This window comes from Cupressus sempervirens, chromosome 10 (assembly GCF_028749045.1).
Source record: "Cupressus sempervirens isolate cs-2001-9-10 chromosome 10, ASM2874904v1, whole genome shotgun sequence".
Classification (NCBI taxonomy): Eukaryota; Viridiplantae; Streptophyta; class Pinopsida; order Cupressales; family Cupressaceae; genus Cupressus; species Cupressus sempervirens.
Window position 1 is genome coordinate 175,499,945 of NC_143127.1, and position 15,490 is coordinate 175,515,434.

General features: G+C 31.9%; 1 pseudogene; it reads left to right on the forward strand.

Moving 5' to 3' along the window:
* The first annotated feature begins 682 nt into the window (after positions 1-682).
* On the forward strand, positions 683-14,317 carry LOC149533205 (calcium-binding protein CBP-like; annotated as a pseudogene).
* Positions 14,318-15,490: the final 1,173 nt, after the last annotated feature.

Here is a 15,490-nt window from a genome sequence, read left to right on the forward strand (position 1 = left end):
TAGTAGCACAAGATGATATTCTTTGTAGTACAAAACTCTTATGATCTCATGGAATATATGGAGAAATAAAGAAACCAAATCAGGCCAAAATGATAAGAAAATCTGCTAGAAAGGACTTGATCAGCGGTCTTCACAAAAATGAGAATTCCTTTGACTCACTAGTCCATATCCATGAAGCACATAACAAAGGAATTGTTTCAACTACTGAAGGCAAGAATTTCTCTATTCAAACCCCAAAAAAAGGACGGACGCTAGTAAACCACCACAAATTCTGTCTAAACATGGGTTTCAAAAATGCTAAGTTTAATTAATTTTCACTTCAATGATCTACTCACATAATATACAATAAATAAAAAGGTTATAACAAGCAAACAACATTTTTTACCCATAGCAATTATGTCCTTAACTAGAGGCTTTAATGCTAGTATCCCTCCCCATAGGAAATCTCTTAAGCCTCCTCATCCCTTCATAGAATTAAGTTTCATCATGTCTCCTCCTTCTTGTAACCCTAGTATCCACACAACCCCTATCAAATCATAACGCTTTCATAAATACCACTATCATTAGCAATTTCGACACAAAAAATTGTTGAAAGATTGTCAAGAGTTGGGAGTATTCAGTATCTATAATAGTTCTCAAGACAAAAGTCAAAAAGTCATGAAATGGTTAAAAGGTTTCTACAATGGATAAGTAAGTATCTCTATCCTCTCAAAATTTTCAAAGTATTTACACTATCAAACTTAGGAAATTAGAAATGAATTGGTATCATTACCTTATATATTATACAAAGGACACTTTGAAATTTCTACCATGGAAACCTAATTATTATGAGCAAAGTCTAGATAAATTTGTAGCCCCATTATGCTATGAATGGAAAAATATTCCTCCTAAATTAAACCTACCCCAAATCATGTTCAAAATAGGTTAAGAATCAGGCATGGTAGTAGGATTAGATAACAACCTAAGTAAATTCAACAACATTAGCTTCCTTATCAATTCAAGGATGTTAGAACATCACAATGGCCTAAATTGGACCTAACTTCTAAAAATAGGACATCACACTGGTGATAGTCACCCATCACCTAAGAGACTCTAACAAGAATTGAGTCCCATCAGATAGGCAGCAGACTTTTGCCATCAGAAGTTGTGATAGAAAGGTCTCCCATCACAAATATGATGCCTAAAGCTATCATAAATTGAATCCAGAGGGGGGAAAACATAGTTGGATGCCCTATCTCATGTGTGATGTCTAGGTGTTAGAAATGTTGTGGATCTGATGACTAGTCATCATTCTTATCTGTCGCAATAGTGATAGATACGTGTCAGCAATGTTGTGGAACTGACAACTAGCTATCAAAGTTGCGACGACTATATGGTAGGAAAAAATATAGAACATGTGACATTGGAGAGTATGCTTTCCTAATAAATCTATTTCTAAAATTCAACTTTTTTTAAGAACATTATGAGGAGACTACAATGCACTTACCCCTATAAATGGTTTTCCTATCATTTTTATCCTTTGGGAGAGATTAGATAACAGTCACAAGAATCATCCCATCTATCCCAAAGATAAAAATAATTGCAACTCTCCTACCCCTATAATGGGTTTTCTTATTATTTTTATCTTTGGGAGAGATTGGATGACTCTTGTGACTATCATCTGGTCTCTCCCAAAAGATAAAAATAATAGGAAAACTAGTTATAGGGGTAAGAGCATTGCAATCTCTTGATAATGTTCATAACCAAAGTTGAATTTTAAAAATAGATTTGTTTGAAAAGAACACTCTCCAATGTCACGCATTTCATTTTTTACTATTACAATTTCAAAATAGGTTAATATTGAGCTTCATTTGGTTTTGAGAATAGTTTAATATTCTCTACTAATCAGGGCCAACCATGTGAAGGTGGAAGCTCATTTTGCCTCATCATACCCTCCCCTCCCAACATCTAAATTCCCTGATAACATCTAAAATATTCACGAAAGGATCAATGTTTAAAGTAAAAAAAAAGGTTCCATACCTGCAAAAGTGACATCATTTTGCCATCTTCTGGTGCATGTCATTTTTTCATCGCATCCAAAATAAGATTTTGCCACTCTGAATTGAGAATGCATGGTGTATTCAAATGCATGGATAGTATGCAAAGTTGATAAAACACAACACAGTTACATTTATTTAAAACCTAATTAAAGACCTCAAAAAAAAAATGCAAACTTGTTGTATTTTTTAGCTCCACCTATTGTCCATGCATTTGAATGTCTTCATTGTTCACAAGTAATTCGTCACATGGGTACATCCAAGAATTTCCTCTTCACCTTCAACATAAAATGAATCCAATATTAGAAAATTCCCCCTTATAAATAATTGTTCAAGTGAAATAAACACATGAAAAATGAGAGAGAAAAAGAGGAATCTACTTACAAATAGGCATTGCCATCGCATTTGTGGCCATGCTACATGTTGACTGAGTTTTATCATTTTCTTGTTGTGCCAAGATCTCTCTATTTATATACATACATACACACACACACACACACACACACACACACATATACATATACATATACATATACATAAACATATATATGTATGTATGTATGTATGTATGCATGTATGTATGAATGTATATATATATATGTATATACATACATACATACATATACAGAGATCACAAGGGAACAAAAATGAAACGTAGTTATCACAAGGGCATGGCAACAAAATTCTAGATCTCTGCATGATAAATACATACATGCATATATATAAATAGACATATACATACATACATACATACATACATACATGTATATATAGAGAGATCTTTTTTAAGGTGCTAAGTGATGACTTACCTCAAGATCCTCCATAAAAATAATGTAGACCAGGAAAAATGGGCAAAGTTTGCAAGAAATTTTACAAAAACATATCATAGCAGATATTTTTAGAAAGAAACAAGAAATTCTGGTAATGATAATCGCTGATAAAAATTCTTGGGAAAGGGACCTTCAACCTATGCTACATTTTCTAGACATGGGAGAAATTACTACTGGCTCCAATACTTCATAACATTCTAGATCATATAGTGATGCCCAAATTAACAGCAGTAATACATACTTGAGATGTAGAGATCACAAGGGCATGACAACAAATTCCTATAGACCTGTCATCATATTAGGTACAATAAAAAAAACTAGATGCATAGATTAAAAGGGTAAGACAATGAGATGAAGAGATCACAAGGGCACAAAAATGAAATGCAATGATCACAAGGGAACAACAATAAAATCCTAGATCTCCACATGATACATACATACATACATACATATACATACATACATACATACATACATACATACATACATACATACATACATACATATATATATATATATATATATGCATGTATGTTTGTATGTATTTATATAGAGAGATCTTTTTTAAGGTGATTATTACATCTTAACACAACAAAAAAATTGATCCGGCTACATACATATTCTAGAATCCAAATAATTAAACAATAAAATTCACTCAACCTGTGCTAAGTGACTTAGCTCAAGATCCTAAACAAAAATAATATAGAGTTAAATGGGCAATATTTATATATATCTAGCAGACTCTGTGGAATGTGATCTCCACTCATCCAATTTGTATCATCATTTCAATAAATCCCCACATTTGCCAAGAAGTCAGTAGCCCTATTACCCTCTCAAAAAATATGTTAGAATTGGAAATTGTCAAAAGACTGAAGGTGATTCGAGATAAAGCTTCTACCAATACTTATGAGGGTTACTAATCAAGACTTGTCATGGGTCAAAGAAAGGCAAAGGAAGGATCAGAAAGTATATAAAGATAAGTTCCTCTTTTAAAATTTATCTTAGTAATTTAAAACCTAATCATGAGATAATTAAATTTATTTTTTTCAACTATCTAATCCCAAACTAAAATTGTTGTTGCGAGATTGTCCACCAATTCATAAGGAGATAATATTGAATTTCTTGAGGACAAACAATTTTGGGAAGGGTAGACTATAATGTCCCCATTTCCAAGATCAATTTTAATAATAGGGTTACTATAAGGAATAAATAAATATAATTTGATTGAACTCTAATTGCATTCGATAAAGTTATATAAATAATAATTTTTATTTCTAAGACTGAATTTAATAAATAAGAAAAATAAGTATTGTAATCAAATTCAAATATCAAATAAAAGACATATTCAATTCCAACTCATTGTTTTCTAGTCAAAGAATTTGAAAGAATCAACAAGTGAAGGTTAAATCTTAATTCAAATGAGACAGCTGCATGGAAGATATTAGGAGATTTGAAAATAATAAAAAGAAGAGCATACAATATTGAAGACATATCCAAATTTAGTCATAAGAAAAAATAGGGAAAATACTCTTAAGGATTGCGAAGCACAGCTATTAGAATTTTGTATATAGCGAACATGATTTTTAAAGCCACTATGATACAAAAAAAAATGTAGTCACCTAATAATGAATTCCTTTTAGTAAAACTATATGTACTCAGCCAATGACTGAGGATATACAAACATCAGTGAACAAAAGGAATGAAAAGAGTATTGAATAAAAATGGATATCATTCATTATAATAAATTATAATGAAAATCACACATGATTCATGAATAATCATATATGTATAATAAAGAAATAAAAAATAATCCCCTCAAACATCAAAGAATATCCTATTAATCTCTTTCATATATATCTTTTTCAAAGTGATCAATCTAAGAATTTGGTCTATTATCAACATTAGTTACATGTTGAATGAAGTATTGTAGAAGATGCAAGATCAACTACTTAACTATGTCCAAGGCATCTACACACTAGAGGCATACTCTCCCTAGTAGGTTGCCTACATACCTGTAGAGACATGATCATGACCATTGAACTACTCACTCTAACAAATATGTAGTTCTAGTTTATAATTGTTTTGATGTAGATGTATTCCTATAACCACTGGTGAGTTTTATTCACCTAATATAGCTCTTCACTATCATATGCCCACTCAGGAAAACCAAGGAGTTTTCTATTATTACAATACTATAATACCCTAGGTCAACCTTTGTATTGTATTTTATAGTTAATGTAAGGTTAACCTATATATGTCCTAACTTACTCCTTATATAGTTATGTTTAAAAGCTTGTGACAATAATCAATGGGTCTAAAATTTAAATAGACTAGTCAAGTTAATGTTGAAATGTAGAGTTTAGCCTTCTATTTTCAATAGCTAAGTACACTAGGTAATGTCATTTTTGGAGGTAATGTCATTGTGGTTTAAAGGTAATCTGCATGGTTTATAGTACAATGTTATTGTGGTAGTTACAATAACTTCAGTGAAGAGTTGAGTGTAAGGAGCTACTGCCCTAAACCTATGCTACAAATTCCTAGGAGCTAAGGGACTTTACTCAAACCACTAGAGACAATACACATGGCCATGCTACCTATTGAGTGAGTTTTATTGTTTTTCTTTTGTGCCAAGATCTCTCTATTTATATAGATAAATACATACATACATACATATACATAGATCATAAGGGCATGACAACAAGATGTAGAGATCACAAGGGCATGATTAAAAAATGTAGCAATCACAAGGGCATGTCAACAAAATCCTAGATCTCCACTAATCTCCACAATTCAAAAGGTCTCTCTATATATACATACATAAATACGTCTACATATGCAATTTTATCACCTTGGAAAACTATATGTGATCTTGCTAGTAGGGAATAGTTGATTGTTTATTTTATTGTACCTAATCTAATGACCATTTTGTAGGAATTTGTAATCAACCCGACTAATCAGCAACTAGACCAATTTAACTAGGTTATTGTTTTTTTCATTCTAAAAATATTTTCCATGATTTATTTTTCTAAATTTTCTTTTGAACTCTTCCCATTTTTCCTAGTCTATATTATTCTTGTATAGCATCTCAAGAGCTAAGTCATTTAGTACGGGTTGAGTGAGTTTTATTGTTTCATTATTGTAATTTTGGAATATGGGAATTCTTTCATCACTGGGTTTGTTCAAGTCCTAATTTTAATGAAGTAAAAAGTAGTTTTTAGGGTGGAAAGGACTATATAATGAAGAGGAAACTTGAAAACTTGAATGTTGAAATTATGAAATGAAAGCTATCAAGGATTACACATAGGTACGGAAGAGTTACAACATAATGTAATGTTGGTTTTAGATATAAACAAAAAAAAACATAACATAAATCATTCTCTATCTATTTTGATTGTGAAAGCTGCATTCGAAAGAGGGTGGAGAGCTCTAAACATTGGTGGATATTTTAATATCATGCCCTTATGATCACTACATTTGGTTGTCGTGCCCTTGGTGGATATCAGTGGAGATCTAGGATTTCGTTGTTGTGCCCTTTTGATCTTCTTGACTTTGCTCTAGGATTTCATTTTTATTCCATGCCCTTGTGATATTTGTGACCTTTGTAGCTCACTACAACATTTGGGGTTAAATTGTGAAGGCAATTTGTGATGGCAGTGTAATTTGTGGTGTTCGGGCCCAAATGCAGTAGTGCTTGCTCTGTGATTTTCTTCAAGAGGTAAGAGGTACCTATGTAAATGTTCTTTTCTTTTCCTTCTAAACATGTATCACTTTATATTGCCCCTAGCAGCTGATCACAAGGGCACAGCAATGAGATACAGAGATACATATATACATACACACATATACACATATATACATACATACATTTTCATATGCAACTTTATCACCTTGGAAAACTTTATTTGATCTTTATTCAATCATCAAGAGATAATATAATTTTTATGTACAGAATTTTGCATACTTAATTTGGTATGAACAATTTCAATTGAATTCATTTGAGGAGAGTGAGCCTACTCATGATGATAATGTCTCCATGTATTGGTTCTTTAGAGGAGAGAGACTTACAGAAGATTAGATGGTGGGGTTGGAGTAAGGTGGTTCTATGAATGGTTGATTGGGAAAGTTGTAGAAAATCAAGGTGTCAGTTACAAGTAGTTTCATTAATTTGATAAGGGAATCAACTTTAAAAGTGCGATGATCAAAATTGACATGTCCATCCTTATGATAGATGTCTCTATTTCATAATAGAAAATTACCTCAAATGACAAGGAATAAATTATTAAATATATGGAAAATTAGAAGAACATTCACCTATAATATTTTTGAAGGACAAAAATAGAATTTGTTGGAAAAGGCAATGAGCTACGTGGTTCCTCATTGTGGCTATTCCACTATCCCATAGTAGAAACTCTTCACATTAAATATGAAGATCTTGAAATTAAAAAAGATAACTATCAAATATCTATATTTCTATTTTAGTGAACTACTCACTCTAACAAATATGTAGTTCTAGTTTATAATTGTTTTGATGTAGCTGTATTCCTATAACCACTGGTGAGTTTTTCTCACCTAATATAGCTCTTCACTATCATACACCCACTCGGGCAAACCATGCAGTTTTCTATTATTACAATATTGTAATACCCTAGTGCAACCTTTGTGTTGTATTTTACAATTAATGTAAGGTTAACCTATATATGTCCTAACTTACTCCTTATATAGTTATGTTTAAAAGCTTGTGACAATAATCAATGGGTCTAAAATTTAAATAGACTAGTCAAGTTAATGTTGAAATATAGAGTTTAGCCTTCTATTTTCAATAGCCAAGTACACTAGGTAATGTCATGTTTGGAGGTAATGTCATTATGGTTTAGAGGTAATCTACATGGTTTAGAGTGCAATGTTATTGTGGTAGTTATGATAACTTCAATGAAGAGTTGAGTGTAAGGAGTTACTACCCTAAACCTATGCTACAAATTCCTGGGAGCCAAGGGACTTTACTCAAACCACTAGAGACAATACCCATGGCCATGCTACCTATTGAGTGAATTTTATTGTTTTTCTTCTGTGCCAAGATCTCTCTATTTATATACATAAATACATAGATACATACATATACATAGATACATACATATACAGAGATAACAAGGGCACGACATCAAGATGTAGATATCACAAGGGCATAACAACAAAATAAAGCAATCACAAGGGCACATCAACAAAATCCTAAATCTCCACTAATCTCCATAGTCCACAAGATCTCTCTATATATACATACATATATATACATATACATATATACATACATACATCTGCATATGAAATTTTATCACCTTGGGAAACTATATTTGATCCTCTTGGCTAGGAATAGCTGATGGTTTATTTTATTGTAACTAATCTGATGACTGTTCTTCAGGAATTTGTAATCAACTTGGCTAATCAACAGCTAGACCAATTTAACTAGGTTATTGTTTATTTTGTTCTAAAAATATTTGCTATGATATGTTTTTCTAAAGTTTCTTGTGAACTCTTCTCATTTTTATTGGTCTGTATTATTCTTGTATAGGATCTCAAGAGCTACGTCATTTAGCATGGGTTGAGTGAGTTTTATTGTTTTATTATTTTGATTTTGGAATATGGGAATTGTTTCATCATTGGCTTTGTTCAAGTCCTAATTTTAATGAAGTAAAAAGTAGTTTTTAGGGTGGAAAGGACTATACAATGAAGAGGAAACTTGAAAACTTGAATATTGAAATTTTGAAATGAAAGCTATCAAGGATTAGACATAGGTATGGCAGAGTTACAACACAATGTAAAGTTGATTTTAGATATAAACGAAAAAAAAAAAAAAAAAACATGACATAAATTATTCTTCATCTATTTTGATTGTAGAGAGCCGCATTTGAAAGAGGGTGGAGAGCTCTAAACATTGGTGGATATTTCACTATCATGTCTGTGTGATCACTGCATTGGTTGTCATGCCCTTGGTGGATATCAGTGGAGATCTAGGATTTCATTATCATGCCTTTGTGACCTCCTTGCCCTTGCTCTAGGATTTCATTTTTGTGTCATGCCCTTGTGATCTTTTTTCCCTTTGCAGCTCACTACAACATTTGCAATTAAATTGCAATGGCAATTTGTGATGGTGGTGTAATTTATGGTGTTCGGGCCCAAATGCAGTAGTGCTTGCTCTATGATTTTCTTTTCCTTCTAAACATGTATCACTTTATATTTCCTCTAGCAACTATTCACAAAGGCACAACAGTGAGATACAAAGATACATATATACATACATACATACATATATACATACATACATACATGCATACATATACACATATACACATACATACATTTGCATATGCAATTTTATCACCTTGGAAGACTGTATTTGATCTTTATTCAATCATCAAGAGATAATATCATTTGTATGTACAGATTTTTGCATACTTAATTTGGTATGAACAATTTTGATTGAATTTGTCTAAGGAGAGTGAGCCTACTCATGATGATAATGTCTCCATGTATTGGGTATTTAGAGGAGAGACACTTACAGAAGATTAGATGGTGGGGTTGGAGGAAGATGGTTGTGTGAATGGCTGATTGGACAAGTTGTAGAAAATCAGTGTGTCAGTTGCAAGTAGTTTCATTAATTTGATAAGGGAATCAACTTTGAAAGTGGGATGATCAAAATTGGCATGTCCATCCTTATGATAGATATCTCTATCTCATAATAGAAAACTACCTCACATGACAAGCAATAAATTATTAAATATATGGAAAATCAGAAGAACATTCACCTATAATATTTTTTAAGGACAAAAATAGAATTTGGTGGAAAAGGCAATGAGCTATGCAGCTCCTAATTGTGGCTATTCCACTGTCCCGTACTAGAAAATCTTCACATTAAATATGAAGATATTGAAATTTAAAAAGATAACTATCAAATATCTATATTTCTATTTTAGTGATAAAAAATATACAGTCTAATTTTAACAAACATAATAGTCTTAAATGTATATGATTAAATAAAATAAACAAGAGTACTAGTTGTAGTTGTATAATTCTAGTATTACTGAGTATGTTAAACAAAATGTTCAATAAAAAAAGTATGAAGTAGGATAAATAGATCATCTGTTGGATCCTATTATGACTTAATGTGACTACATCCGATCATTACCTGGACAATATTATGCACGAGATCTTTACTCAATCACTAAGAGATAATATAATCTATAAATACAAATTTTTGCATACTTAATTTGGTATGCATAAATTTGATTGAATGCAAGGATAATTTCTTGTGTGAATTGAAGACATGAATGATTAATTTAATTTAGCACAAGTACTATGCAAGTGTGTGTGTGTGTGTGTGTGTGTGTGTGTGTGTGTGTGTGTGTGTGTGTGCGTGCGTGCGTGTGCATCACATAGTGAACTGATTTGCATACATACATGCACCTATGTAAAGCTAGGGCTCATAGATCACAAGGGCATGGCATGATAATGAAATCATAGAGAAAGGGCATGACACAACAATGAAATTGCAAAGCAAGGGCACAACATGACAATGAATTGCAGAGGAAGGGCATAGCAATGAAATGCAGAGATCGCGAGGGCACAACAACCAAATGCACCAATCAGAAAGGCACCATGACAATGTTCATACCTCTCCACCTCTTTCACATGTAGTTCTCTCCAAAATTAAAGCAAATGGAAATGATTGTCGTGGTTCTTTATTTTTGTGTTATCCACACGAGGGCTTCACAATTACAACATAGATACCACCCTCCCCTTTAACAAATTTACCATTCATTTCTTTGGGAAAAATTCCTAACAGATAGTTTAGAATACTTTAGGTCATGAAAAAAAAAATACCTTTATCACTAAACCCTATTATTTCCATCATTGGCACTATATTGAATTGGAATTTCCTCCCACCTAGGTTAACTTCGTCATTATTCCAATCTTCCAAGAACATATATGTGAGTTCTGCTTTTTCCATTTTTCATTTTCTCCACATATGGAGTTAGACCCCCTTCAACCAATTTCTCCCATTCTTCATTCAACTTCCTCCATTTTTCATAGTTGTTGGTTCCCTTCTTCTCAATTTCCCAACCATATTATCAAATTGCCAAGCCGAACTCTCTAAATTTCTCTTGGGAAGTTGAGCTTCTTGAAGAAGAAACAAAACCAAAATGACCCATAATATGTGTTATGTATTTATTATCACACTATTACAACTTGAAGCATTTCACATAATTATTACATTTTGTTTCCCAAAATGCTTTTGTTCTCAATAGAAATGAATGAAAGGGCCCCGATTTTACTAGTTGTCTTATCATGATTAATAAGTACATTTGTTTCATAATTAATCTCATCCATGTGGTTCCAAGACGAGATAACGCCCTTTTTAACTGGCACATTTGTAAGTGAGTCAGCAACTATATTCACTTCTCTAAATAAATGAGATATATAGACCTTGTCAAACTTAAATAATAATTTTTTTTATTCCTTGATAATATTTTTAATGGACCAAGAAGGAACCGAAGCATTAGATAGACAATTTAATATATTAATTGAATCCCCTTCCATCCATATTTCTTTAGCCTTGATGTCAACAACCATTTTTAGCCCATGAAGAAGGCCCATTGCTTCAGCGAAGTGATTGGTTTGAATACCAAGTTGGATCACTATCCATGTTAATATATTTTTGTGATCACCCCTAACAATATCTTATGATATCTATGAGTTCTGGTTTTTCCATTTTTCATTTTCTCCATATATGGAGTTAGACCCCCTTCAACCAATTTCTACCATTCTTCATTCAACTTCCTCCATTTTTCACAGTTGTTGGGTTCCCTTCTTCTCAATTTCCCAACCATATTATCAAATTGCAAAGCCAGACTCTCTAAATTTCTCTCAGGAAGTTGAGCTTCTTCAAGAAGAAACAAAACCAAAATGACCCATAATACGTGTGATGTATTTATTATCACACTATTACAACTTGAAGCATTCCCCATAATTATTATATTTTGTTTTCCAAAATGCTTTTGTTCTCAATAGAAATGAATGAAAGAACCCTGATTTTACTAGTTGTCTTATCATGATTAATAAGTGCCTTTGTCTCATAATTAATCTCATCCTTGTGGTTCCAAGACAAGATAACTCCCTTTTTAGCTAGCACGTTTATAAGTGAGTCAGCAACTTTATTCTCTTCTCTAAATAAATGAGATATATAGACCTTGTTAAACTTAAACAATAAACGTTTTTCTTCCTTGATAATATTTTCAATGGACCAAGAAGGACCAGAAGCATTAGATAGACAATTTAATATATTAAGTGAATCCCCTTCTATCCATATTCCCTTAGCCTTGATGTCAATAACCATTTTTAGCCCATGAAGAAGGCCCATTGCTTCAGCTAAGTGATTGGTTTGAATACCAAGCTGGATCACTATCCCTGTTAACATATTTCCTTGGTCATCCCTAACAATAACACCACAACCAGCTGGACCTAGATTTCCCTGAACAGCTTCATCAAAGTTCATCTTAATCTAGCTCGTCAAAGGTCGATCCCATTTTACATTTTGCCATTTACTTTTGACCATAGCATTAAGATCGCTTAAATTTCTGAAGTCCACTTTTTCCCTGTACATAATATCATAAGATTTGTTAAAGATGTTTCATCAAATAAAAAATAAAAACAAAAATACATGAACAATAGAAATATTATTATTTAAATTGCAGCCCAATCAAAAGAAGATAGACGGCTCGCGAAGTGTTCTAGAATAAGCATTTTATCTTACAGGAAAAGTTGTAATTTTTTTCTTTACACATATCTGCAAAAATAAAAACAAAATTCTCTGACAAAACTCGATTTCTTTCGGTGGGAAATTCCGTACGCGACCTAAATTCGCTATAATGGAAAACGGGCTAAATTCTTAGAACTTAAGAATTTTCCTTTTCAATTGTCCTGAAAAAAAGAAAAGCAAATAATTCTCTCTTATTGGGCATTTTTCATCCACAGTCGATATCCGAATAACTGGGCATACCTATATAAGCATACCTTGCAGCTGCATGAACATTGTGAGCAGCAGTACGAAGAGATCAATCAGTTAAGAAGTTACAAGCATTTCTGTATCTCGAATCATAAGCAACAATGGCTTTCAAGCTTATGATGAGGATGACAATGGCTTCATCAATGACTAGGAGTTGCAGAAAGCTCTCTCCACAGCTGACTTGTCCTACAGCATCAGGACTATGCGCCTCCTCATGTTCAAGTACAACAACGGGAATTTCACCAAAATAGGTATCTTACTCATCTACATTTATTGTTTTTCGTTTCTTCTTATTGTTGTTCAATTCTGTAATTAATGCACAACAATAGAGGACTGGATTCATAGTTATATTTTGGTACAGTAAGCTTACCATGGTTATTGTTGTGTATGAACTATGAATGAATGCAGGGCCGAAAGAGTTCACAAGCATGCGGCATGATCTTCAGGCATGGCGGGTATGTTTCGTGGGTGTCAAACCATTTTGTGATCTACAATATTGTGTCATATTTAAAGTGAACTAATTCATGAGTGCCACTTTTGCAGTCAACCTTTGAGAAATTTGATAGAGACCGTAGTGGGAAGATTAACAGCAATGAGCTGCGGGATGCTCTTCGGCACTTGGGATATGCAGTATCACCACCAGTTATACAGCTTCTCCTTACAAAGTACGACACGACAGACGAAGAAGGGGGAATTGATTATGACAAATTCATCGAGTATGTTCTTTTACATCTCAAGACCTCACATTTTATTATTTTAACTCAATCCTAGGCGTTATGGTTCTCAACAAAATGTTTGAAATTGATTCTCTTCTATTAGTCTCTGTGTTTGAGTCACAAGTATATATCTCACTTCTCTGACGCTTTTTAATTTATATTTTATGTGCAGTTGTGGCATAGTTGTGAAGGTAGAATTGATAACAAATGATTGTGTTCTCCTTACATAAGAGACACCCCTTGTTTTACAAACCAAATGAAATTGGAGTCAGGGAAATGATGATAATGAACAGTAGTGATTTTTAATATTGTTAAGTATTCTACTTTAGGCTTTTCTACGCCTAGAGTTATGTCTATTTCAATATCTGATAAGTATATCACTTGGTCTTGTTACAGGGGCTGACTGAGAAGTTCAAGGAGAAAGACAAAAGGCGCACTGGCGCAGCCACTCTGACATATGAAGAGTTCCTGCTCACGGTTTTACCCTTCATTGTTGCATAGGCAGATGTAGTGACCAAACAGAGTCTTAATTTGCGTCAGAAATATATCTTATGCATGTGGCTCCTTTGACAAATCCTAAGAGATTTATAGTATGAATAATCCTTAAGAGATCTATATTGTCAAAAACTTTTATATTATATATTTGAGAAATGGAAGTATTTATATTATTAGACCTAAGAGATCTATAGAGCAGTTTTTTTAAGATTGTTTCTTTTGTCACTGAAATTTGATTTCACATGGATTTTTCACGGTGATAAGATAAGTCTGAGTCAAAATATAGATCTATATATTAGATTTCAACTCAACTACATACTGCTAATGTAATTATTAGAAAATTTAAATATTTCATGTTGGACTGGTGATGAGCTTAAATTCACCATGAGTCCTATTCCCAAGTTACAACAACAAAACCATAATAAAAAATTGTTGTTCAACAATTGACTGATACACATATAATTGAACGTGAATTATGGAGATTACTAGGGTTCTATGAAGGATAAATGTTATGGTATGAGTATAAGGAGATTATACTTCTTCATTAGACATTAAAAAGAGAATGTTTATTTTAATTACTCTGTTTTATTTATTTTTTATTATTAACATTATGTTATATTTTATTAACACTTTCAATCAATGTATATTATTTTGTTTTTGAAAAATTAACAAAGTACATTATTTTGTTTTTAAAAAATTAACAATTGTATAGAAGAGTTTGATTTATGAGTTAGCATAAATCAATATAGATTAATTAAATTTATTCAAATTTTTAACTTGAATGTCAAAATATAAAAGATAAATATAATAAACAATGTACTAAGTTCAATAACTAAAGAGATGATTTGTTGATGTATATTTGAAATACTTTAGACATGCATGTTGTTTTTCAGAGATCATAAGAATAAAACAATATAAAATGACAACATATAAAATATAACTGAATGATGTAGAAAAATATTGAAATTTTAAATTGTATATAATAACAAAAAAATGGTGTTATTATAATCATTCTTCTCAAATTACATCTAAGGTATTGACTTTATAAAAAATAAATTAATTAATTAAGTTTCTAATGAATTAAATTTGATAATTAAGTTATTAAATGTAGGGTTATTAAAATTTACTTACAAAACTCCCTCCATTTGAATTTAAAGTTATATTTTTTTTTTAAAAACTCTGGAAAAAGGTGTATTGCCAATAAGTAGAATTCTAAGTTTAGGCAAAGAAATATCTATTTATCTAACTTTGTACTAGAAATAATCCAAACTCCTCTTCTCAAACAAATGTTTTGATTATCTAACTATACGTCACTACTAATCCTAAGCCTGATGTATAGACAAATATTTTGATTAC